General features: G+C 42.1%; 1 pseudogene; it reads right to left on the reverse strand.

Annotated features, from left to right (window-relative positions):
- Positions 1-2,197: 2,197 nt before the first annotated feature.
- The window catches only part of LOC115860562 (ADP-ribosylation factor-like protein 6-interacting protein 6), a 30,955-nt pseudogene continuing 7,162 nt past the window's right edge, over positions 2,198-25,990 (reverse strand).

The following is a 25,990-nucleotide window of genomic DNA, read 5'->3' on the forward strand; positions in this document are numbered from 1 at the left end:
AAAGCTGTGAAAACTGGCTTAACAGTGTTTTATTGTATATTGTGGAATAAACAAATCCAAAGATGGGGAAGTAAAAAAGCCCTCATAAAAGAAATAACAATCATCATGTGGTCTGAAGAATGAGGAATTCTATGGACTAAAAATAACAAAGAATATTTTTAAAAATATAACTCAGCAAGCACAGTTTTGGATCTATGAATGTCACCAGATGTGAGGTGTTGATGTTAATATTAGGAAGGCTAGACCACTGTGAAACTGGACAGGATAAGTATTCTCTACAAATGAGAAATCAGCATGCATAAGAATGAGAGTGACTTTAGAAATTTTCTTTTCTAAAGATAAGCCTGGTGAAGTTGTGCAGTGACACTTTTGTAGGAAACTATTGATATTAAGGCAAGAAGAAGCAAACAACAATTACAATATAGCAAATCAGGGATAACAAATGCCACAAATTCTGTACTGCTGGCCAAATGAAACAAAGAGAAAAGGGGCTCCAGAAAATTCACCTTGGCATTTTGAACATGTGAATATCCATGGTTCAAACGTGAAAACAAAGGAGTATGATAAATCCAGAGTCTGTCTGGATTCTGAAATCAGAAACCAAAATTGTCAGTAAGGGGAGAAAAATTGTTGTAAAGTTCTAGGACATGAAAACTACAGTTCAGTAGTAATTTTAGAAAACGGGTAAGTGTTGATTGTTAATTACCAAAACTCACACAAGGTGATTTTAGAAATAGCAAAAAAGGAAGCCCAAACCTGAACTACAGCTCTGGTAGGAACTGTGAGGGAAGTAGGCTGAAGTTGTGATTTGGGATCATCTTTTGGGTTTGGGTTAAGATTAGTATTCATGACTTCGTTATGAAGTCACTTTATTTATTTATTGAAACATTATTATTAAATCACTTACTTAGTAACAACAATCAGCAGATAACAGGAACACGCTGCAGATACTCATTTCCCATTTGGCCTGAATAAGCATTGTGTTTTTGCTACACAGTGCTATCCTAATGTAGGTTTTTCTGTGGCCAGGGAAAACAGTATTTAAAATAGTCCATCTTTCTAAAATTGAAGTGACTGTTCTAAACAGGTATTTAGAAAGGAAGTGGGAACAGTTAAGGCTTAATTACTATGAAAAAGCAAAACAGCACAATTACAAAAGAACATTTAAATAGGAAAATAAGGAAACTATACATTAAAAAATTATACATGTACACACTGTATCAAAATACCTTTTCTATTTTGGTAACCAAATTTTGGAGATTAAAAACAAACCAGTTCAAGCATTTCTAAACATAAAAACTTCAGGTTTATATTTATTAAAAACAAGATAATATCAGTTTTGTTGAAGTAATCATATATACACCATGATAAATATTTGGAATTGTGAAAATGGAAATAGTGAATAGCTTTAAATTTCCTGAATATTTTCATGGCTTAAATAAACTTTTTTCAGTTTTTATTTTAAAATAAGTTTACCTAGTTTTAAACTCAGGCCAGTGTGCTTTTCTTAAAAGACAAAATACTTATTAAAAATGGTAAGTATTAAGGTTTGCACGAGCTAAAAAAAATTTACATTTGCCTAGATGTAACAATTTAAAAACATACAAATTCAAGATATAGTAGGAAAATATGTAAAAAAACACATAAAGAACCATAGCCCATTAAAAAATATAAATGCACCTTCTATATATCGAAAACTAAATATTCTGATTTAAAAGTAGCTTCTGTAAAATGTCTAAGTAGTAGGCATTGTTTGCTTTCCTAATATAATGAATAAATAAGAACTATTTCTATCCCAAACAGTACTATCAGTATTTCTTAGCAAAAACTGTAGTATATACATATACATGGAAAGGCAGGCATTGATACAGGATGTTCTGCATCCAAGTTTAAGAGTTTGAGTTCCATTAAAATGTTTTCTACAACTTATAAGGACAATGCACACAAAAGTAAAAAGATGAGGTAAACATCTTACAATTTTAAGCATTACTTGAAACTTAATACTTAGATATTCCCAATGCCTAGGCTCTAGAACGATGCTTAGGAGGTCCTCCATAGTGATGATGATATGACACGTATCTGAACCACATAATGAGCAGCAGGTTTCTTGGTCTTCTGAGTAGGCAATGATGTTCTTCCCTGTAATTACAAACCAATCATGATTAAGTTTTGTCAAGAATATTGCTTCTGTGTGGGTTTACAGGAGGCACCGAGCTACAGTAAGAGCAGTTACAATGCCATTCAAAATTGCCATACTATAGTTCACGTGGAAAGAATGTCCAGTCAGTTTCTTGAACCTGGCAGGTGAAAGAGGAGTAGGAGGAAACATTCCTGGTTCATGTAAGGAACGGCACCAAAAACGGAGGAGAGCTTAAACAAGCTTTATTTGGGAACGCTCCCGGGCGAGGTTCACTGGTCCGAGAGAAAGGGGCCAGAGAAGTCGCGACCGGGTGCAGGCACGAACAAAATTTCTAGGGGCGGACGCAGGGGAGGTGCTTGCTGTGTGAAGCAGCCCTTTTTTGGTAATCTCTCGGATGTTGTGGCAATGTCGGGTGTCGGTTGCATCAGCCTCAGAGCCGTTGGTTCCGCCCCTCGGGAAGCGGGAAGACCGGGGCCGAGTGGTGTGGCAATGTCAGGTGTCGGTTGCATCAGCCACTTTGGCGGGGGTTCCGTCTGGCTCCCGGGGCCCTTCCCCGGACCTGCTGGCCTTACATCTTGACTTCTTTGGTGTAATGGGGCGACATTTGGTCTCTGGCTACCTCCTGCTGTACGGGGGCGCCGGAAGGGAGTCGGGCGGCCAGCGGTCCGGAGGTTAGGGGAGGACGGCCACGGGGGGCTCTGTGGGTAGTAGGTATATGGGTGGAGGAGCATCTGATTTACCGCCACCCGAGAGACTTCTTGTATGCAGCTGCGGAGAAACCTGAGGAAACGGGGCAAGCATGAATAGGATGCAGATAAGGATTAAGGGGCCTAGGATTGGTGTCAGCCAGGTATAGAGGGTGGACCGCCACCAGTCGGGGATGGGGGAGGTGGATTGTCACTGCCTGCGTTGGAGTTCTTCTTTTAAGCATCGGAGAGCATCTACATTGTCTTCAACGACCCCTGTCTCGTTGATGTAGTAGCAGCACTCTTCCTGTAGGAAGAGGCAGGTACCTCCTTTGTCGGCTGTCAGAAGGTCCAGGGCGCGTCGATTTTGGAGGGCAACTCGGGCTACTGAGGTGATCTGGTGCTGGAGGGAGGTGATGGAGGCGGCAGAGGCCTCGATGGCTAGCTGGAGTTTCTGTTCTAGGTCGCGGGATGTTGAGACACTGTGTGTTAGGGCTCCTCCCCCGATGCCCGCAGCGACGAGAGAGGAGGCGAGGGAAATGCCTGCGACCATAGGGAGAAAGATGGCCCTTTTTTGTCGGCCAAAAAGTTGTGTGGTAAGTGAGAGAAATTCGGCTTGGCCACATAATGTGAGTTGTGGAACAAGGGTGACGGGGATACATGGGAAGGGGGAGGAAGAGTTGACCTCTTTTGTAAGGGAGCCATTACACCAAAAGAACAAGCCTGGTGGGGCCTCCATTGGCGTAGTTATGGGGAGAGATGAGTTGCAAGGGAGTGCATCATTCGTTAAGTTTGGGCGGCTGCCATAGCAAATTGTGAGGTTCTTTTTTTCTAAATCTCTGAGGGTGAGAAAGGCCTGTTGAACAGTGGAGGGAGAAGTAAGGGGTCCTTGGGGGGTTTCTTTAGCAGCCAAATATAGGGGTTTAGCAAGAAGAGCAAAGTTAGGTATCCAGTGTCGGACAAATCCTATCAGGCCCAGAAAGGAGAGAATCTGGTCAGCTGTCTCTGGAGGTTGGAGGTCGTGGATGGCCTGGGTGCGGTCGGCTGTCAGGCTGTTTGTTGTGGGGGTAAGGTGGATTCCCAGGTAGGTTACCGAGGGTGTAGACAGTTGGGCCTTGGCTGGAGAGACCCGATAGCCGCGAGAGCCGAGATAATTGAGGAGGTCAGCAGTGTGCTGTTTTGAGAGGCTGAGAGATGGGCTACAGAGGAGGAGGTCATCCACGTATTGGAGGACTATACTGGGGGTGAGAGGGCAGGAAGCGAGGTCCCGCGCCAGAGCCTGGCCAAAGAGGTGGGGGCTATCGTGGAAGCCCTGGGGAAGAACCGTCCAGGTAAGCTGGCGGGAAGCCTGGGTATCCGGATCTGTCCAGGTGAAAGCAAAAAGGAAGTAGGAATCAGGGTGTAGGGGGATAGAAAATAAGGCGTCTTTGAGATCGAGGACCGTAAAATGGGTGGTGGACGGGGGAATATGGGAGAGCAAAGTGTATGGGTTTGGCACAACTGGGTGGAGGGGAATTATCGCCTCATTGATCAGTCGGAGGTCCTGGACCAGGCGGTAATCTCCTGAGGCCTTGCGGACAGGCAGGATGGGGGTGTTGCAGGGAGAGTCCGTGGGGATGAGGAGCCCCTGGTCTAAGAGTCTGGTGATAATAGGTTGTAAGCCCCTTAGATGAGTTTCAGAGATGGGGAATTGGGGCCTGGATGGAAACTTGGAGGGGTCTTTAAGACGGATTAGGACAGGGGGGTGGTGTGTCACTATTATGGGTCTCCATGTATCCCAGACCTGGGGGTCTATCCGGTTGGGGGAAATGGGAGGAGGAAGAGAGGAGGGAGAGGGCTCCGCTGCCAGACCGAGGAGGGGGAGCAGGAGTTGAGAGGAGGGGGCCTTGGGATCAAGTCTGGCCAGTTGGAGAGAGGCCCCTAATTGGAAGAGAACATCACGACCTGGCAGAGGAACCGGGCAGGACGGTATGACTAAGAAAGAATGAGTAAAAGGGAGCCTCTCGATGTAACATGAGAGGGGGCCGGTCTGGAGCGGGAAGGACGGCTTACCGTCGATGCCCATAACCGAGATCTGGGAAGGAAAAACTGGCCCGGAATATGTAGGCAAGACCGAATAGGTAGCCCCCGTGTCCACCAAGAATGAGATGGATTTACCCGCTACCTGTAGCGTTACCCTGGGCTCGGCGAGGGTGATGGGGGGGGTGGTCTTCGAGTCCGGGTGTTTGTCAGTCGTCAGCCAGTCCCAGGAGTTCGCGTGGTGGAGCCGTCGGGTCGGTCCGCCCTCCACGTGGAGGCGCTGAGGGAGGGCCGGCCATAGGGCAGTCACTTTTCCAATGGCCTGTTAGCCCGCAGCCAGGGCAGGGCTTGGAAGGAGGCCGGGGATTGGGACATTGGCGAGCCCAGTGCCCCTCTTTTCCGCACTTGAAGCAGGCCCCTGGTGGGGTTGCCTGCAGCAGGTCCCATGGATGTTGCCCATGGGAGATGGCGGCCGCAGGGCGGCTACGAGGGCTTGGGTCTGGAGGGCCACCTTTTGGTGCATCCGAGCCTGTCGGCTGGATTCTGCCAAATCCTCACGGGCATTGTAGACTTTAAAGGCCATTTTTACCAGGTCTCGGATGGGAGTCTGGGGGCCGTCCTCTGCCCGCTTAAGTTTTTTCCTGATATCAGGGGCTGACTGGGTGATAAAGTGGGTGGCCAAGACCGTTGCGCCTGCCGGGGTGTCAGGGTCCAAGCACGTGTATAGAGTAAGGGCCTCTGTAAGGCGGTTGAGAAAAACGGCTGGATTTTCACTGGGCTCTTGGGTTATCTCTTTTAGCTTTTCGAAGTTGACAGTCTTGCGGGAGGCAGCCTGCATACCAGCCAAGAGGCATTGGATCATTAGATCGCTTCTGCGGCGACCGTCTTGGCCGTCCTGATAACTCCAGCCCGGATCGGTGCCAGGAACGGCAGTGGCTCCGACGGGCACAGAGTTATCAGTGAGGTGGACCTGATCTGCGTGGTTTCGGGCAGCAGTTTGAATTCTTTCCCTCGCGTCGGGGGTCAGAGTAGAAGATAGGACCACAAAGATGTCGTGCCAGGTTAGATCGTAAGCTTGAGAGAGGTAGCGAAATTCTTTGATGTAGCGGGAGGAGCTGGCAGAAAAGGAGCCTAATAGCTTTTCTATTTGAGAGAGATCTTGGAGGGAAAAGGGAACATGAACTCTAACTAATCCTTCTGCTCTGGCCACCTCTCTTAAGGGACAGAGAAGGTTTGGGTCCTGGGAGTCGTGGCGGTGAGAGCGGGTGTGTGAGCTGACTGGCGAGGAGAGGGGTGATGAGAGAGAGACGGAGGGAGAAGAAGCGGGGGAAGGGGGGGCCAAGGGGGAGGTTGCCGGGGGGAAGCGGGGGAGTGGTGGGGGGCGCTGGGGTGGGCTCAGGAGGGAGAGGGGCCGGTCCAGGGTAGGGTGGGGGTTGGAGAGGAGCTCTGGAGGGGGAAGAGGCGAGAGATTCGGGTGGGTCGGTGAGTGGAGAGGGGTCATCGTCAAAGGAAATTAGGGGCTTGGATGTAGGAGATGTCTGTTAGGCAAGAAGGATCTGGGAAGTGGAACAATCGACGCAGAGGGAAGGGCGGGAGCGGAAATACCAGAAGGCCTGGACGTAGGGGACCTCGGACCATTTACCCGTCCTGCGGCAGTAGTTATCTAAATCGCGGAGAATGTTGAAATCGAAAGTCCATTCAGGAGGCCATTTAGATTAATTGTCTAGAGGGTACTGTGGCCAGGCCTCGGTGGAATAGAATATGAGCCGCCTGCGGCGGAGGTCTTGAGAAAAGCCGAGTTTTGTAAAGTTGGCCAGGAGACACCCCAGGAGTGTCTTAGGATCTGGTTTGGATTCTGAAGTCCCCATTACCTCCGTCTGTCCCCAGGTGAACAGAGAAAGAGAGAGACGTCTCTGGTCTCAATCTCTGGCCACGGCGGATCGGAGAGCAGTCAGGCTGTGGGGACGTCGCCACAATCGCCCGAGGCTCGGAGGGAAGACGGAGGAGTCCCTGACGCGGCCGCGGTTAAGGACAGGGAGTCCGGTGGGTAGGGACCCCGGGGGTCGAGGGGAACGAAGGAGGGACTTACCCCGCTTCTGCCGGATCGGGTGGGTGAGCGGAGGTCCCCGGTCGGGAGGGGTGGCCCCGCGGTAATTTGTGGGGCTGGGTACCCCTCCCGGGTTTCGGCACCAAATGTAAGGAACGGCACCAAAAACGGAGGAGAGCTTAAACAAGCTTTATTTGGGAACGCTCCCGGGCGAGGTTCACTGGTCCGAGAGAAAGGGGCCAGAGAAGTCGCGACCGGGTGCAGGCACGAACAAAATTTCTAGGGGCGGACGCAGGGGAGGTGCTTGCTGCGTGAAGCAGCCCTTTCTTGGTAATCTCTCGGGTGTTGTGGCAATGTCAGGTGTCGGTTGCATCAGCCTCAGAGCCGTTGGTTCCGCCCCTCGGGAAGCGGGAAGACCGGGGCCGAGTGGTGTGGCAATGTCAGGTGTCGGTTGCATCAGCCACTTTGGCGGGGGTTCCGTCTGGCTCCCGGGGCCCTTCCCCGGACCTGCTGGCCTTACAGTTCAAAAGAATCAAAATAAGTCACTGTCCAAGAAAAGCTGCAGCAGGAGATTCCAGCAGTTAGGGATATTATAAGTAGAGTCCAGAATCCTAACAGTCCAGTGTGTACCTCATCTTCGTTCTTCAAATTTTCGGCATGTAACTCTTTTACGATCAGGTAGGTGATGGCGAGAAGGAAGGCGAGGAGGATGGCAAACAGCAGCGAACAGAGAACTGAGAGGACCTGGACCGGCCAGTGCCGGGCTTGGGCTCTGACGCCCACACCGCCGAGAAAATGCCATTGCGTTTATCGGGCAGGGCGGGGGACCCGTCCCCATCTGGCCGGAGTAGCGAGTCCTTTCTAGGTTCCGATGACGCCCCGGCCGAGAACTCCGCCCGCAGGTCACGGGCCACTCGGTTGCATACCTCCTCCTCGTCGACTTCACCCTCACCCCAGCTGTCTCCGTGACTCGGGCCGGGGGTGAAGGTGGCAGCCCCCCACTGCCCCACCCCCTACGGGGTGAGGCTGTCTAAGCTCGGGAAGCTGGGACACAGTTGTCTTCCCTTCCCCGGGGGAAGTTGGTGGAGTTTTCTGAAGTCACTTTAAATGAACTTTCCGCACAAAGTTGAGTTTGACAGTCAACCTCCAATATGATACTTGAATAGCTTTCTAGAATCTTAAATAGATCACCGAGGAACATTAGAAACCTAGTGTGAGCAAGCTAGGCTTTTACCTGGTGGAGAGAAGGAGGGACTATTGCACTATCCATTGGTACTTTTGTGCTATTTTCTCTTAATTTTCACATAACATCAACCCCAACTCCCGTAGATTCTGCCACCCATGTGCAGCTAACATCCATCCAGTTCCTCTCATATCCATTGCAGGAATCTGCTCTAAGTAACGTCATCTCTCATTTGTAATTCTCCAACAGCCTCTGGATTTATCTAGAAGTACATACCCTTGATCTTCCATTCCCCACACAGTAGTCACAAAGATCCCTTTTGCTTAGATTCCTGTACTTTTTTCTCTTAGAGTAAATTCTCATACATTTCCCTTAACCATTCATGGCCTTGGCTCACCCAGGCTTCCACCTTCATATTGTTTCTATACTACTCTTCCTTTCCTCGGCAACCACATTGCATTTTTTCTGTTTCTTGTACTGTGTCTTTGCTCTTTTCCACCTCAGGACTTTACACATTTACCTACTACATTTACCAGAAACATCCATAATAATTTTCCTTCTCAACCTGCCTGCCTTTTCAACTATACGGTAACATCCTACTTATCTTTTCCTCATTCCTCTGATCCTAGTTTAAATGCCATTTTCTCAATGCAGTCTTTCTGGAATCCCTTACTTCAAGGTAAATTTAGAAGCTAGATTTCTTCTATTTTAGCACATGTCATACTAGTAAATATGTATTTAATAGTTACAGCATTTATAGAAACTATATTTATTTCCCTCCATTCAGCATCACACCCCTAGTGCTTAGCCCATAGTGACTGACTTGACTCCCGCTGAGCCTTTCTGTGACTTGAGTAGGGACTAGCCTGAAAGGCAAACATCACTGTGGGTACGTGCCATGGAAATGGGACAGGCAAGGGCTAACCATGAGGGCTTGAGCAAGTCTGTGTTGGCAAGAATTGAAATAACAGTTTCAAGTAGTATGGTTTTTTTGAACTTTTTATTTTATATTGGAGTATAGTTGATTAACAATGTTGTGTTAGTTTCAGGTGTACAGCAAAGTGTTGTTTTAGCTATACATATACATGTCACTATTCTTTTTCAAATTCTTTTCCCAATTAGGTTGTTACAAAATATTGAGCAGAGTTCCCAAGGACAGCAGGTCCTTGTCGGTTATTCATTTTTAAATATAGCAGTGTGTACACGTCAATCCCAAGTATTTATGAACTGGAATAAATGTACTTACAGATGGAGATGATAAGGAAGTAGTCCTGTCCTTTAGGTGATGCTAACAATGATCATAAACAATATAGGAGAAGTCAGTTTATGGGGGTGAGAACGAGAGAAGGAGGAATTATGCTGATGGTGTTGAGTTTAAGGAATCTAGGGAATTTTCATAAGAGATATCCAAAAGGCATAGTTGCATCTTGAGCTGAAGAAATAAGTGAAGATTAGAGAGTTGGGATTCATTTCGTGTGATTGGAATAGTGCTTGTAAAATATGTTTACTCAGTAGAGTATTTTTATTTTATTTTATTTTTTTTGCAGTACGCGGGCCTCTCACTGTTGTGGCCTCTCCCGTGTGGAGCACAGGCTCCGGACGCGCAGGCTCAGTGGCCGTGGCTCACGGGCCCAGCTGCTCCGTGGCACATGGGATCTTCCCAGACCGGGGCACGAACCCGTGTCCCTTGCATCAGCAGGCGGACTCTCAACCACTGCGCCACCAGGGAAGCCCTAAACAGTTAAATTTTTTGACCTTAAGATTCAAAAATGGGAAAATCAGTTCATGTTGTTTAAATTACTCTCTTGCTTTTATCTTTAGGACTCTCTTTGATGGGAAGAATGAAGAGAACCCTAGCAGGCACTGGGTTAAGAGGGATTCTTTGAACACACACAGATATGAGGCTCTCAGGGAAGAAGAGGTTGCTCTACTAGTGATGCTATGCATGACCAGCCTTAGACACACTTTGAAGAAGGGTGAGATTGCTTAGCATTTCTTTGTGTTTTCTTAGAGTCCCCTCCTTTACAAAGCACTCAAGTCTCCATTATCACAACATGTACCAACTAACAAACAAAATCATCCATATCATGTATAGAAGACTTGCTGTTTCACCTCTTCAAGAAATGACTGCATTTTTAAATGGGTCACTGAAGGAGGGAGACTCACAAAGTAAAAGCAATGGTGAATTGCCAAGCATTCACAAAGAAGGTATGTGGAGGGACGGGAAGATGGCGGAAGAGTAAGACGCGGAGATCACCTTCCTCCCCACAGATACACCAGAAATACATCTACACGTGGAACAACTCCTACAGAGCACCTACTGAAGGCTGGCAAAAGACCTCGGACTTCCCAAAAGGCAAGAAACTCCCCACGTACTTGGGTAGGGCAAAAGAAAAAAAAAAAAAAGAAAAAACAGAGACAAAAGAATAGGGACGGCACCTGCATTAGTGGGAGGGAGCTGTGAAGGAGGAAAAGTTTCCACACACTAGGAAGCCCCTTCGCGGGCGGAGACTGCGGGAGGCGGAGGGGGGAGCTTCGAAGCCGCGGAGGAGAGCACTGAAACAGGGGTGCGGAGGGCAAAGCAGAGAGATTCCCGCACAGAGGATCGGTGCCGACCGGCACTCACCAGCCCGAGAGGCTTGTCTGCTCCCCTGCCGGGGCGGGCGGGGCTGTGAGCTGAGGCTCGGGTTTGGGTTTCGGACGGAGCGCAGGGAGAGGACTGGGGTTGGCGGCTTGAACATAGCCTGAAGGGGTTGGTGCACCACGACTAGCCGGGAGGGAGTCCGGGGAAAAGTCTGCACCTGCCGAAGAGGCAAGAGACTTTTTCTTCTCCCTTTGTTTCCTGGTGCGTGAGGAGAGGGGTTTAAGAGCGCTGCTTAAAGGAACTTCAGAGACGGCCGCGAGCTGCGGCTAAAAGCGCGGACCCCAGAGACGGGCGGGAGACGCTAAGGCTGCTGCTGCCGCCACCAAGGGGCCTGTGTGCGAGCACAGGTAACTCTCCACACCCTTCTTCCACGGAACCTGTGCAGCCCGCCACTGCCAGGTTCCCGGGATCCAGGGACAACTTCCCCGGGAGAACGCACGGCGGGCCTCAGGCTGGTGCAAAGTCACGCTGGACTTTGCCTCCGCAGGCCCGCCCCGCACTCCGTGCCCCTCCCTCCGCGCCGGCCTGAGTGCGCCAGAGCCCCCGAATCAGCGGCTCCTTTAACCCCGTCCTGTCTGAGCAAAAAACAGACGCCCTCCAGCGACCTACACGCAGAGGCGGGGTCACATCCAAAGCTGAGCCCCCGTGAGCTGTGAGAACAAAGAAGAGAAAGGGAAATCTCTCCCAGCAGCCTCAGAAGCAGCGGATTAAAGCTCCACAATCAACGTGATATACCCTGCATCTGTGGAATACCTGAATAGACAACCAATCATCCCAAATTAAGGAAGTGGACTTTAGGAGCAAGATCTATGATTTTTTTCCCTTTTCCTCTTTTTGTGAATGTGTATGTGTATGCTTCTGTGTGAGATCTTGTCTGTATAGTCTTGCTTCCACCATCTGTCCTAGGGTTCTATCCGTCCATGGTTTTTTTTTTAAATTTTTTCTTAATAATCAATTTTAATTTTAATAACGTTATTATACTTTACCTTCTTTCTTTCTTTCCTTTCTTCCTTCCCTCCTTTAGACAACGAATCATCCCAAATTGAGGAGGTGGTCTCTGACAGCAAGATTTATGATTTTTCCCCCTTTACCTCTTTTAGTGACAGTGTATGTGTATGCTTCTGTGGAAGATTTTGTCTGTATAGCTTTGCTTCCAACATTTGTCCTAAGGTTCTATCCGTCCCTTTTTTTTTTCTAAAGAATTTTTTAATTCAATAACTTTATTATACTTTATTTTATTTGTACTGTATCTTCTTTCTTTCTTTTTTCCTTCTTTCCCTCCTTCCTTCCTCCCTCCCTCCTTTCTTTCCTTCTTGCCCTCTTTCCTTTGCTTCTTTTTCTTCCTTCCTTCCTTCCCTCCTTTCCTTCTTTCTTTCCTCATACTTCTACTAATTCCCTCTACTTTTTCTCCCTTTTATTCTGAGCCATGTGGATGAAAAGCTCTTGGTGCTCCAGCCAGGAGTCAGGGCTCTGCCTCTGAGGTAGGACAGCCAACTTCAGGACACTGGTCAACAAGAGACCTCCCAGCTCCACATAATATCAAACGGCGAAAATCCCCCAGAGACCTCCATCTTAACACCAGCACCCAGCTTCACTCAACGACCAGCAAGCCACAGTGCTGGACAACCTATGCCAAACAACTAGCAAAACAGGAACGCAACCCCACCCATTAGCAGAGAGGCTGCCTAAAATCATAATAAGGCCACAGACACCCCAAAACACACCACCAGACGTGAACCTGCCCACTAGAGAGACAAGATCCAGCCTCATCCACCAGAACACAGGCACTAGTCCCCTCCACCAGGAAGCCTACACAACCCACTGAACCAACTTTAGCCACTGGAAACAGACATCAAAAAACAGCGGGAACTACGAACCTGCAGTCTGCAAAAAGGAGACCCCAAACAAAGTAAGATAAGCAAAATGAGAAGACAGAAAAACACACAGCAGATAAAGGAGCAAGATAAAAACCCACCAGACCTAACAAATGAAGAGGAAATAGGCAGTCTACCTGAAAAAGAATTCAGAATAATGATAGTAAGGATGATCCGAAATCTTGGAAATAGAATGGACAAAATGCAAGAAACAGTTAACAAGGACCTAGAAGAAATAAAGATGAAACAAGCAATGATGAACAACACAATAAATGAAATTAAAAGTACTCTAGATGAGATCAATAGCAGAATAACTGAGGCAGAACGGATAAGTGACCTGGAAGATAAAATAGTGAAAATAAGTACTGCAGAGCAGAATAAAGAAAAAAGAATGAAAAGAACTGAGGACAGTCTCAGAGACCTCTGGGACAACATTAAACGTACCAACATTCGAATTATAGGGGTTCCAGAAGAAGAAGAGAAAAAGAAGGGGACTGAGAAAATATTTGAAGAGATTATAGTTGAAAACTTCCCTAATATGGGAAAGGAAATAGTTAATCAAGTCCAGGAAGCACAGAGAGTCCCATACAGGATAAATCCAAGGAGAAATACGCCAAGACACATATTAATCAAACTGTCAAAAATTAAATACAAAGAAAACATATTAAAAGCAGCAAGGGAAAAACAACAAATAACACACAAGGGAATCCCCGTAAGGTTAACAGCTGATCTTTCAGCAGAAACTCTGCAAGCCAGAAGGGACTGGCAGGACATACTGAAAGTGATGAAGGAGAAAAACCTGCAGCCAAGACTACTCTACCCAGCAAGGATCTCATTCAGATTTGATGGAGAAATTAAAACCTTTAAAGACAAGCAAAAGCTGAGCGAGTTCAGCACCACCAAACCAGCCTTACAACATATGCTAAAGGATTTTCTCTAGGCAAGAAACACAAGAGAAGGAAAAGACCTACAATAACAAACCCAAAACAATTTAGAAAATGGGAATAGGAACATACATATCGATAATTACCTTAAATGTAAATGGACTAAATGCTCCCACCAAAAGACACAGATTAGCTGAATGGATACAAAAACAAGACCCTTATATATGCTGTCTACAAGAGACCCACTTCAGACCTAGAGACACATACAGACTGAAAGTAAGGGGATGGAAAAAGATATTCCATGCAAATGGAAACCAAAAGAAAGCTGGAGTAGCAATTCTCATATCAGACAAAATAGACTTTAAAATAAGGACTATTAAAAGAGACAAAGAAGGACACTACATAATGATCAAGGGATCGATCCAAGAAGAAGATATAACAATTGTAAATATTTATGCACCCAACATAGGAGCACCTCAATACATAAGGCAAATACTAATAGCCATAAAAGGGGAAATTGACAGTAATACATTCATAGTAGGGGACTTAAACACCCCACTTTCACCCATGGACAGATCATCCAAAATGAAAATAAATAAGGAAATACAAGCTTTAAATGATACATTAAACAAGATGGACTTAATTGATATTTATAGGACACGCCATCCAAAAACAACAGAATACACATTTTTCTCACGTGCTCATGGAACATTCTCCAGGATAGATCATATCTTGGGTCACAAATGAAGCCTTGGTAAATTTAAGAAAATTGAAATTGTATCAAGTATCTTTTCTGACCACAACGCCATGAGACTAGATATCAATTACAGGAAAAGATCTGTAAAAAATACAAACACATGGAGGCTAAACAATACACTACTTAATAATGAAGTGATCACTGAAGAAATCAAAGAGGAAATCAAAAAATACCTAGAAACAAATGACAATGGAGACACAACGACCCAAAACCTATGGGATGCAGCAAAAGCAGTTCTAAGGGGGAAGTTTATAGCAATACAAGCCCACCTTAAGAAGCAGGAAACATCTGAATAAACAACCTAACCTTGCACCTCAAGCAATTAGAGAAAGAAGAACAAAAAAACCCCAAAGCTAGCAGAAGGAAAGAAATCATAAATATCAGATCAGAAATAAATGAAAAAGAAATGAAGGAAACAATAGCAAAGATCAATAAAACTAAAAGCTGGTTCTTTGAGAAGATAAACAAAATAGATAAACCACTAGCCAGACTCATCAAGAAAAAAAGGGAGAAGACTCAAATCAATAGAATTAGAAATGAAAAAGGAGAGGTAACAACTGACACTGCAGAAATAAAAAAGATCATGAGAGATTACTACAAGCAACTCTATGCCAATAAAATGGACAATCTGGAAGAAATGGACAAATTCTTAGAAAGGCACAACCTGCCAAGACTGAATCAGGAAGAAATAGAAAATATGAACAGACCAATCACAAGCAGTGAAATTGAAACTGTGATTAAAAATCTTCCAACAAACAAACGCCCAGGACCAGATGGCTTCACAGGCGAATTCTATCAAACATTTAGAGAAGAGCTAACACCTATCCTTCTCAAACTCTTCCAAAATATAGCAGAGGGAGGAACACTCCCAAACTCCTTCTACGAGGCCACCAGCACCTTGATACCAACACCAGACAAGGATGTCACAAAGAAAGAAAACTACAGGCGAATATCACTGATGAACATAGATGCAAAAATCCTCAACAAAATACTAGCAAACAGAATCCAACAGCACATTAAAAGGATCATACACCATGATCAAGTGGGGTTTATTTCCAGGAATGCAAGGATTCTTCAATATACGCAAATCTATCAATGTGATAAACCATATTAACAAATTGAAGGAGAAAAACCATATGATCATCTCAATAGATGCAGAGAAAGCTTTTGACAAAATTCAACACCCATTTATGATAAAAACCCTGAAGAAAGTAGGCATAGAGGGAACTTTCCTCAACATAATAAAGGCCATATATGACAAGCCCACAGCAAACATCATCCTCAATGGTGAAAAACTGAAAGCATTTCTACTAAGATCAGGAACAAGACAAGGTTGCCCACTCTCACCACTCTTATTCAACATAGTTTTGGAAGTTTTAGCCACAGCAATCAGAGAAGAAAAGGAAATAAAAGGAATCCAAATCGGAAAAGAAGAAGTAAAGCTGTCACTGTTTGCAGATGACATGATCCTATACATAGAGAATCCTAAAGATGCTACCAGAAAACTACTAGAGCTAATCAATGAATTTGGTAAAGTGGCAGGATACAAAATTAATGCACAGAAATCTCTGGCATTCCTATATACTAATGATGAAAAATCTGAAAGTGAAATCAAGAAAACACTCCCATTTACCATTGCAACAAAAAGAATAAAATATCTAGGAATAAACCTACCTAAGGAGACAAAAGACCTGTATGCAGAAAATGATAAGACACTGATGAAAGAAATTAAAGATGATACAAAATAGATGGAGAGATATACCATGTTCTTGGATTGGAAGAATCAACATTGTGAAAATGACTCTACTACCCAAAGCAATCTATAGATTCAATGCAATCCCTATGAAACTACCACTGGCATTTTTCACAGAACTAGAACAAAAAATTTTGCAATTTGTATGGAAACACAAAAGACCCCGAATAGCCAAAGCAATCTTGAGAACGAACTGGAGGAATCAGGCTCCCTGACTTCAGACTATACTACAAAGCTACAGTTATCAAGACGGTATGGTACTGGCACAAAAACAGAAAGATAGATCAATGGAACAGGATAGAAAGCCCAGAGATAAACCCACGCACATATGGACACCTTACCTTTGATAAGGGTGGCAGGAATGTACAGTGGAGAAAGGACAGCCTCTTCAATAAGTGGTGCTGGGAAAACTGGACAGCTACCTGTAAAAGTATGAGATTAGATCACTCCCTAACACCATACACAAAAATAAGCTCAAAATGGATTAAAGACCTAAATGCAAGGCCAGGAACTATCAAACTCTTAGAGGAAAACATAGGCAGAACACTCTATGACATAAATCACAGCAAGATCCTTTCTGACCCACCTCCTAGAGTAATGGAAATAAAAACAAAAATAAACAAATGGGACCTAATGAAACTTCAAAGCTTTTGCACAGCAAAGGAAACCATAAACAAGACCAAAAGACAACCCTCAGAATGGGAGAAAATATTTGCAAATGAAGCAGCTGACAAAGGATTAATCTCCAAAATTTACAAGCAGCTCATGCAGCTCAATAACAAAAAAACAAACAACCCAATCCAAAAATGGGCAGAAGACCTAAATAGACATTTCTCCAAAGAAGATATACAGACAGCCAACAAACACATGAAAGAATGCTCAACATCATTAATCATTAGAGAAATGCAAATCAAAACTACAATGAGATATCATCTCACACCAGTCAGAATGGCCATCATCAAAAAATCTAGAAACAATAAATGCTGGAGAGGCTGTGGAGAAAAGGGAACACTCTTGCACTGCTGGTGGGAATGTGAATTGGTTCAGCCACTATGGAGAACAGTATGGAGGTTCCTTAAAAAACTAAAAATAGAACTACCATATGACCCAGCAATCCCACTACTGGGCATATACCCTGAGAAAACCAAAATTCAAAAAGAGTCATGTACCAAAATGTTCATTGCAGCTCTATTTACAATAGCCCGGAGATGGAAACAACCTAAGTGTCCATCCTCGGATGAATGGATAAAGAAGATGTGGCACATATATACAATGGAATATTACTCAGCCATAAAAAGAAACGAAATTTAGCTATTTGTAATGAGGTAGATAGACCTAGAGTCTGTCATACAGAGTGAAGTAAGTCAGAAAGAAAAAGACAAATACCGTATGCTAACACATATATATGGAATTTAAGGAAAAAAAATGTCATGAAGAACCTAGGGGTAAGGCAGGAATAAAGACGCAGACCTCCTAGAGAAGGGACTTGAGGTTATGGGGAGGGGGAAGGGTGAGCTGTGCGAGGGCGAGGGAGAGTCATGGACATATACACACTAACAAACGTAGTAGGGTAGATAGCTAGTGGGAAGCAGCCGCATGGCACAGGGATATTGGCTCTGTTTTTTGTGACAGCCTGGCGGGGTGGGATAGGGAGGGTGGGAGGGAGGGAGACGCAAGAGGGAAGACATATGGGAACATATGTTTATGTATGACTGATTCACTTTGTTATAAAGCAGAAACTAACACACCATTGTAAAGCAATTATACACCAATAAAGATGTTAAAAAAAAAAAAAAAGAAGGTATGTGAACAGTGTTCTTCCCTCTTCCCCTAGAATCTTACTATATAGGACCCAACTGGGATGGAGTTGATGGTACTTGTAACCCAGTATATACTGATGCCCTCTGATTTCAGTAAACTTATGTTAGCATAAAATCTCTGTTACTCTGGATAACCAGGCCTTATAGGAAAAAAGTCAAACCCATGTTACATTGATTTTTTTGCCATGTATTTTAGGCCATGTGATATCACTGTTCCACTGTATAAATTAATGATGTCTCTTTATTTGTAATATTTAGAGAGATGTTATTTATTGCTTTTGATGCCGGAGGGAAAAGACATTATCTCACCAACTTAAAAATGCACCCTCAAATTACATCGTCCTACATGAGGGGTGTGAAGCACGTATGTCGACTTAATTGGAATTTACAAATAACAGAAGATGACAGCTGTCAAACACCAGTATGAGGAAAAGAATAGCATTATTGAAGTGTCAATTCTAAATTAGCATATTTCCACTAGTAACAAAAACAACATTTTCTCTAGATAACAGCTATTGCATCATATAAAAATTCATATTTATGTGCAAGAAGGAATTGCAAATTTTTCAACTTTTAGATGAAACCATGAACATATACAAGTCTGTTAGGTTTCTGAAGATACTGAAAATATTATGAAGGTTTTCACATATGTTTTTCAAAAGCAGGTGACATGAGGGACACATATAAATCATGATAACATGATAATATGAAGGTAATAGTATATTCGCAAATGTGGTTGTTTTACTCAAAGACAGACTTAACTGTTAGAGCACTTGGTTTCACCTATGCTATTAAGGAATGGAGTTTGAGTTCAATTAGTAAACTATTGAAGTTCTAAACTACTGCTAAATCAAAAGTCCCTAGAGTTTTATTTGTTTGTTTGCTTGCTTGTCTTATTTGTTTCTAAGGTGATTGGAATTATTTTCTTGGGTGTGTGTTTCTACAGTGTTCTTGCATATTCAAGGAAAATACTTTTTCTATCTCAAGTAGCCTGAAGTATGTCAAAAGAGCACATCGAATGATCTCCATCAAGACACATCCCTTGGCTGCTAATCCAACCTAAGAGTGATAAGTACAATGGGTTACAAAGGAGGGTACACAACCCCAGCACATGAAATCCAACAGGGTAAATATTGCATCCATTGTCTCCTACAGTAGTTGTCAAAGAAGAGTTTCTTCCTCCAAAATGAGACACCAGAAGTTACTTTCTTTTTAAGATGTTCCAGTACAATGTAAAAGTAATTACAATATTTAAGAAGGGCATAATATATATTGTAGTCTATATTAGGCATTTTGCATATTTACATATCGGTAATCCTCATAATATTATGAAATAGACTTACTACACTTAATTCACAGATGCAGAAATTGATGCTGAAGGAACGTAAATAACCTGATCCATTTATATAGCCAATAGGTGGCAGAAACCAAATCTGAACCCAGGTATCAGTAACTCCAAAGGCCATATTCATTTCATTATCTGATTAATAATTGCTATGTAATTGGGCCTGCAGTAATAGAACTGTTAAAATGCTTCTAGGCTCTAAATCAGTTGAAAACGTCAATTTATTTTTAAAATGAGAATTCTCAAAGTAAATCATGAAACATATTATAGCCAAATCTATCATTCAGTGTAAGTTAGTGGAAAATCCACTGTTACTGCACAACACACACAGCACCTCATTGTTTCTCAAGGATCCAGATGATTATACTTTACTATCCTATCTACCTTGTCTTTCTGGATAGCCAGCCTAGACTGAGAACAAAGAATTTTACCAAGTCCTTAAACTGTCTCCCGTAATGATATAACTCACCAGGAACCTTATTTTTAGTAAGATCACAGGTCCTTTCTTTATGATTTACTCCTGGGACCATCACAAACCTCTCTCTTGGCAACTCAGTCACTATCTCCAGTTGACATCAACCAAGACTCCATAAAGCATCATTTCAATCTTTCACTCTGAAAGTCCAGCATGTTAAACACATTCTACAGAATCTATGTCACAAAGCAGAAATAGATGATTCCTTTCAACACTTATTGTTTGTACATGATAATACATAAATTGTTTTTGTTTTACAAATATAAAGAATTTTAAATCATAGACAAGTGGATAATTTAGGAATGTTTGGATCCATTGACCCCAAATCTATGATCATCTTGTAGAAATTCCAGATATTTAGGAAAATAGATAAGAAGACCTTATTACTGCCTTGAGAAAAAATATTTTTTAAAATACATGAAAAGAAATATATGACAATCAGTAGGATAAATGCCATTACAGTTATATGAAAATAGTTCTTATATGTCTTCTGAATATATTTTCCCTGTAGCACGAAGTTCAACATTGAAGATTTTATAACACAACATTTCTGGACTAGGGATTTTGTGGCTCTAATAAGAAAAGCCCAGATGGTGGAAATTAAGGCAAAGACTAGTATATTGAGTACATTAATAAGGTTATTTTATTATGCTTCATTTTCTCTAAACTTTCTAATTCTCCTTATTAAATTATAGAGAAGTAAATTATTACAGTTAGTGATTTGGGATCCACAATATTTCCGTTTATCGAAAACCATACCACCTTGGATGTAAAAATGCACAAAATGTATTTGCTCTCTACTAGTTGAGAAACATGGGGAATTACTTGCCTTTGGATCCTGAGAATATCCTCTTCAGGAGCAAAATTTCCCCAATTAAGTTTGCCCTTATTCCTAAATTACTTTATTATTTTTAATCACCATAAAAATGAATTTTCAAATTTTCCAAAAAGTTTATGGGAAAGAAGTAAGAGGAGAATAGTAAATCCAAACTAAGAAATCAACTGTAAAAGGATACCAATAAAAAGAGACATGGAAAATTTCAAATTTTAACAAATTGCTTCTTATTGAACTGTGGGGCCCAAACTATTCCACTACTTTTGTCCAAAACCGAGATACCATCTATGAAAAAATTTCCTGCCAAGAACCCTCCCTTGGAGGCCTGTCCCAGGGACTCACTCATGCTCTTGCTGGGCAAGAAAGAATCAAGAATTTCCCTATCAGTTGACATGAGGGTAATATTTCAGCCTGTCGCTAAGTAAAAGTCATGTATCTGGTCTTGCTCAAATCATACAGTAAACAATATAAATAATTTAATTTTGCTATGAATGGCAATGATTATTAATGTGGGTCACCAAACCCATAAGCAAATCAGTTAAAACATCCTTTTGTTACCAGAACTCCTGATACTAAGAACAGAGAACATTTCATTGATTTTTATCCTCCTGTTCCATTACAAAGAAATAACAAATATGAGATTATTCCTTTATTCAAGGACTGAAGCCAATTAGAATGACTGTTTTTGAGCCCACATTTTCCAAATTGGAAAGGGAACAATGGCAAAAAGGAAATGTTAGTTCTGATTCAGTAGAAGGCTTTATGACCTAGGTCTTACTCCATGAAAAACATGGAAATTTCCTTTTAACCTGATTGTGCATTTAAGGTTGACCCCAGAAGTAAATTTGAGCTTATTATTTTAAACGCTGTAACACTCAGTCTTTTTTCCCTGCTCAAGATGGCAAGCACAATCCATAATTTAGGTTCTGTGACATAAAAGGTAATTATTGTCCAAATCCTCATAATCACTACCATTTCTTGAAAGCTTACTGTGAATCAGGGACTGTGCTTTGAGAGTTACAATTTGGTATCTACAACAACCTTATAAGGTAGATATTATTTTTTACATTTTATAGATTAAGAGAGGGTAAATAACTGCCCAAAATCAAATAGTAAGTCAAAGGACTAGAATTTTTACCCTGGTATGTTTAACCCCAAATATATAGTCATAACCCCTAGACTTTGGTCAAGTCATATCATTTTTTTGGATTTCTCTTTTCTCAGCTATAAGGTATGGAGTTGAAAAATTTGGGGCAATTTTCAAACTTTGTAAATTTTTTTGAAATGAAATTGAATTTCTTTGAAATGAAATTGTGTATATAACCTTGATTTATAAAAATCAAGCTTCAGGAGGAGAAGAAAAAATAGGTCTCTAAATCTTCCTTTCCCTGTGGTTGTCTGGAAACAGTTTTGCAGTAATCTTGGCTCCTATAGAAAACCTATTTTGAAAATTACTAGACTACAGGACTTTGGGGGACCATCCAAATTCCTTCCACAAATCACATGAACAAACTGAAGAATAAAAACCATATAATCATCTCAATAGATGCAGAAAAAGGTTTTGACAAAATTCAACACTCATTTATGATAAAAACTCTCCAGGAAGTGGGCATAGAGGAACCTACCTCAACACAATAAAGGCCATATACAACAAGCCCACAGGAAACACATTCTCAATGGTGAAAAACTGAAAGCACTTCCTCTAAGATCAGGAACAAGACAAGGATGTCCACTCTCGCCACTTTTATTCAACATAGTTTTGGAAGTCCTGGCCATGGCAATCAGAGAAGAAAAGGAAATAAAAGGAATCCAAATTGGAAAAGAAGAAGTAAAACTGTCACTGTTTGCAGATGACATGACACTACAGGTAGAAAATCCTAAATATGTTACCAGAAAACTACTCATCAATGAATTTGGTAACGTTGCAGGATACAAAATTAATACACAGAAATCTCTTGCATTCCTATTTTTACCAAAGATATTGATGAATTTAGTAAAGGATTTCATAGTGAACGATTTCATATATGAACACTATTAGGCTGCTGAGAGAAAACGATGGGGTAAGGGTCCTTTCCCTTCCAGTAACTCACCATACTGTTCAGACACTGTAAACACTCCTTATCTGAGGACATTATTTAGACACCTCCTCCCCCAAGAGACAAAAAGCATATGATACCAGATTTACTTTTGGCATAGCAAACAAAGAGGTCATGTTATTCCTGCACAAAGACTCTTGATCAAGATAATCTTACTGTTCTTCTCACCTTGGCTAAACTGTGGATAGGTTTTATTCCCTGTCAGCAGGCCCTTGACCTCCTTTTTCTTAAAGCATTTGCTTGAGAAAACTTGCAATATAAATTGGGTTTGTTTTTGAGATGTAAATATTCTCTCAGTCTCTTCCTAGTTTTACAATCCAAGAATGTCTTTCTCAAGGACCTTCTCAAGGAACAGATGATAGCCAAGTTTTGCTAGCCTCTTAGGTTGATGGCAGAAAAAAAAGTAGAAAAATAAGTATGACCCAGATTTTGAGATTTGGATGGAGATGAGAGTGTTTTCAAGGAAACAGACAATAAAGAATACAATGTGTGTGTGAAGTGATGGCGAGAACAAATTTCAAGTGATGAGAAGATACTCATGACTTCTATAAAACTTCATGGAATGTGCAAATGGGGAAGAAAGAACTCTATTTGGATAAATGCTTGAACAGATAATAGTGTCATCTGGAGAAAAGAAAGGGAGATTTTGCAATAGTAAGATAAGTCAGAGGAAAGTAACCAAATGAGAAATAAACTCAAGGTGAAAGAAATTGCATAGAATTGATACAGCAGAAAGAAGTGTAATTTAGGTGACTTTGAAGTGACAATGCTTTTCTGTGATCTCCAAATTGGAAACTATGCTCATGCCAAGTATAAAGTGAAATCTCCAAGGCTCTACCCACAAGAACACTCTGTAATATTAAGCACAGATAACAAAACTAATTAAAGAGGCATAGTTCTTACTGAACAACTTAACATTTCAACCCAACCGCAAGGCTATTTCAGAATAAATTGTTCACTAGAATGCCACATGCCCTTTGATCCAAATCTATGCTCCACTGATATTCTAAGTAGTGACAGTCATTAGATTAGTGATAAAATTTTATTACATAGTGAGAATAATGAAAGTTATGTCTTTGTGTGAGACAAAAGGGGGGGAAAGAAAATCAAAGCAATGAGGTCACAAAAACATGGAGGAAGACAGAAAATATGACTTGGCTTGAAACTCTTGGTCATTAAACATTTCCTGACTTACAAAATCCATTAATATTTATGCCAGGAGTGAAAAAAATTGGCTATAGAATACGGCAGTGTTGGAACATTTTTGTGTGCAGCTAATGCTTATCTGAGAATCCTCCCGTTCCTTCAGTCACTGATGTAACTCCTCTTGGTCATGGTCACAAAAGCATGTGGAGTGGAGCTGTTCACCAATGTAAGGTCCCAGAATGTTCAGGGTAGAAGAAGAACCAGGACATGATCACCTTCGTTTTTCTTTCCCTTAACTATGTCACTTGGGGTTAAGGAAATCGCTTCTCCATGTTTGTACAAGGAGGATGCTCATCAAAACCTTTTATTTTTTCACTTAATCTTTAGTGCTTTCAGGGGAAGAACGAAAAGCCTTGGTGAAAATTATATTTTCTGTTTAGTTATAGCATAATTTTATGTTCACAGTCCTATTGAAATATGGGATCCCCAGAACACAAAATGTTAAAGAAAAATATTAGTCCTCTATACATCTCAGTGTTCCCCTTGAAAGTGAAGGAATTAGCTAGAAAGAAGTCTAATGCCTCTTGCATGCTCAAAAACCTCTAAAAATTAAAAAAAATATTGTGCATCACTATGCTGAGTATTATACTAGACACCTTCTGTGGCTATTTACCAAGTAAACAAGCATTTCAATATTTGAATAATTATTATGATCATACCCAAGTGTACTAGTGAATAAGCACTAGGTGCTCTGATATTACAAGAAATTACAGGTGAGAGGCTGAAAGTAAAGAAGTTAAAAACAAACAAACTTTTATTCTCTTTCCTTAACAGTAAGCCCTATGCAATCAATTTACCATTATAGCCCCTGGGAATGGGTACAGTGTCTTCCACATAAGGAAGGAGAAGAATGTAATATACAGAAGTATCACTTCCAGGAAAAAGGAGAAAGAGACAAGCCAATTCCCTCCAGCCTCAGAAAAATGTGGAAAGAAGTTGGACAAGAGAAGGGAAGTTAGGGGAGAAGTGCCTGTAGCACAGGCTTCTCTTCAGAGCTCCCAACATGAGCAGAGAGAACATGGGAAAGATGGACTGATGAGATGATCAGTAGCATAGAAGCTTTAGCCCCACTTACACACTTAGCAAAGAGAGTCCACTAAGGCTGGTCTTGTACCAACCTGGGGTCAACCATAATCAGAGAAAAATAATGGCATATACACTTAGCTAGGCAAAGGAGAAACTTGACACAGACCTCCCCAAGCATCTCAGCTTCCATGTTAATCTCAGCTGGCATGAGACTCAGAACTTTCCATTTGCACTTGGAAATGTGGGAAGGGACACACACAAGTTAGCTGAGCGTCTTGACTGATGTTGGCAGAAAAGATGGTACTCGTAGGAGCAAATTGGTTTTGAATTCAGTGACTTGCCAGAGCCTAATTAAATGGAAGTTGCAGTTATATCTCAGAGGGTCTGCAATGCCAGTGAGACTTGAGGGTGGTCCTCATAAGTGGGAGGACTTGGCCCCCAAATGAGCTGAGAAAGAATAAACCGCAAGTTCACCAGTAGTAAAATTAAAATGCAAACTATGGTCACATGAGGCCCCTCCCTCCATACATTCAGATGTGATCTTGGAGTTGAGGTGGGGAAATGAGTGCCATCTGAAACACTACACGTGTACTTAGAGGGGCAATTCTAAATTACTGTCTGAGGCCCAGGGCCCCAAGGGGCTGACAGGGAACGGAGTTCCGCATTATCCAGGGGAATGGCTATCGTGAGATTTATTATGTGAAATAGAAAGAAAATATATTCTTTTTGTACATCTCAGTGTAATGTGAGTAAATGTGTGACTTCATAAGACAACAACAAGAAAATCAATGAACTGTCAAAGCTCAGCAGTTTGGAAACCTCCTGAAGAGTGTTTTTTAAACATATGTTGCACAAAAGTCTGTAAGGTTCCATTTGTTAGATTTTACTATGCTTATTGTATTCAAAGCACTGGTAACAAATTTAAAAAAAATGCCATGTCAACCATATTTCAGTGAATAAAAAGAAAGAAAATAAGTCAACTATACTTCAATAAATTAAAAAATGAAATAAAATATGCTTCCCTATCCAAGAATATAGGTATTATATAATTTATTTGATACTTTTTTATATTCAAATTGATTAAAATACATAATAGTTTATTTTTGAAGTGAAAAACCCTAGCTAAAGAAAATACCTTTTTCAACTGAAGTTTCTGTGAAACCATTTCACACTATACATATTGTTTCATAGGAATCCATG

Source organism: Globicephala melas, chromosome 11 (genome assembly GCF_963455315.2).
Source record: "Globicephala melas chromosome 11, mGloMel1.2, whole genome shotgun sequence".
NCBI lineage: Eukaryota > Metazoa > Chordata > Mammalia > Artiodactyla > Delphinidae > Globicephala > Globicephala melas.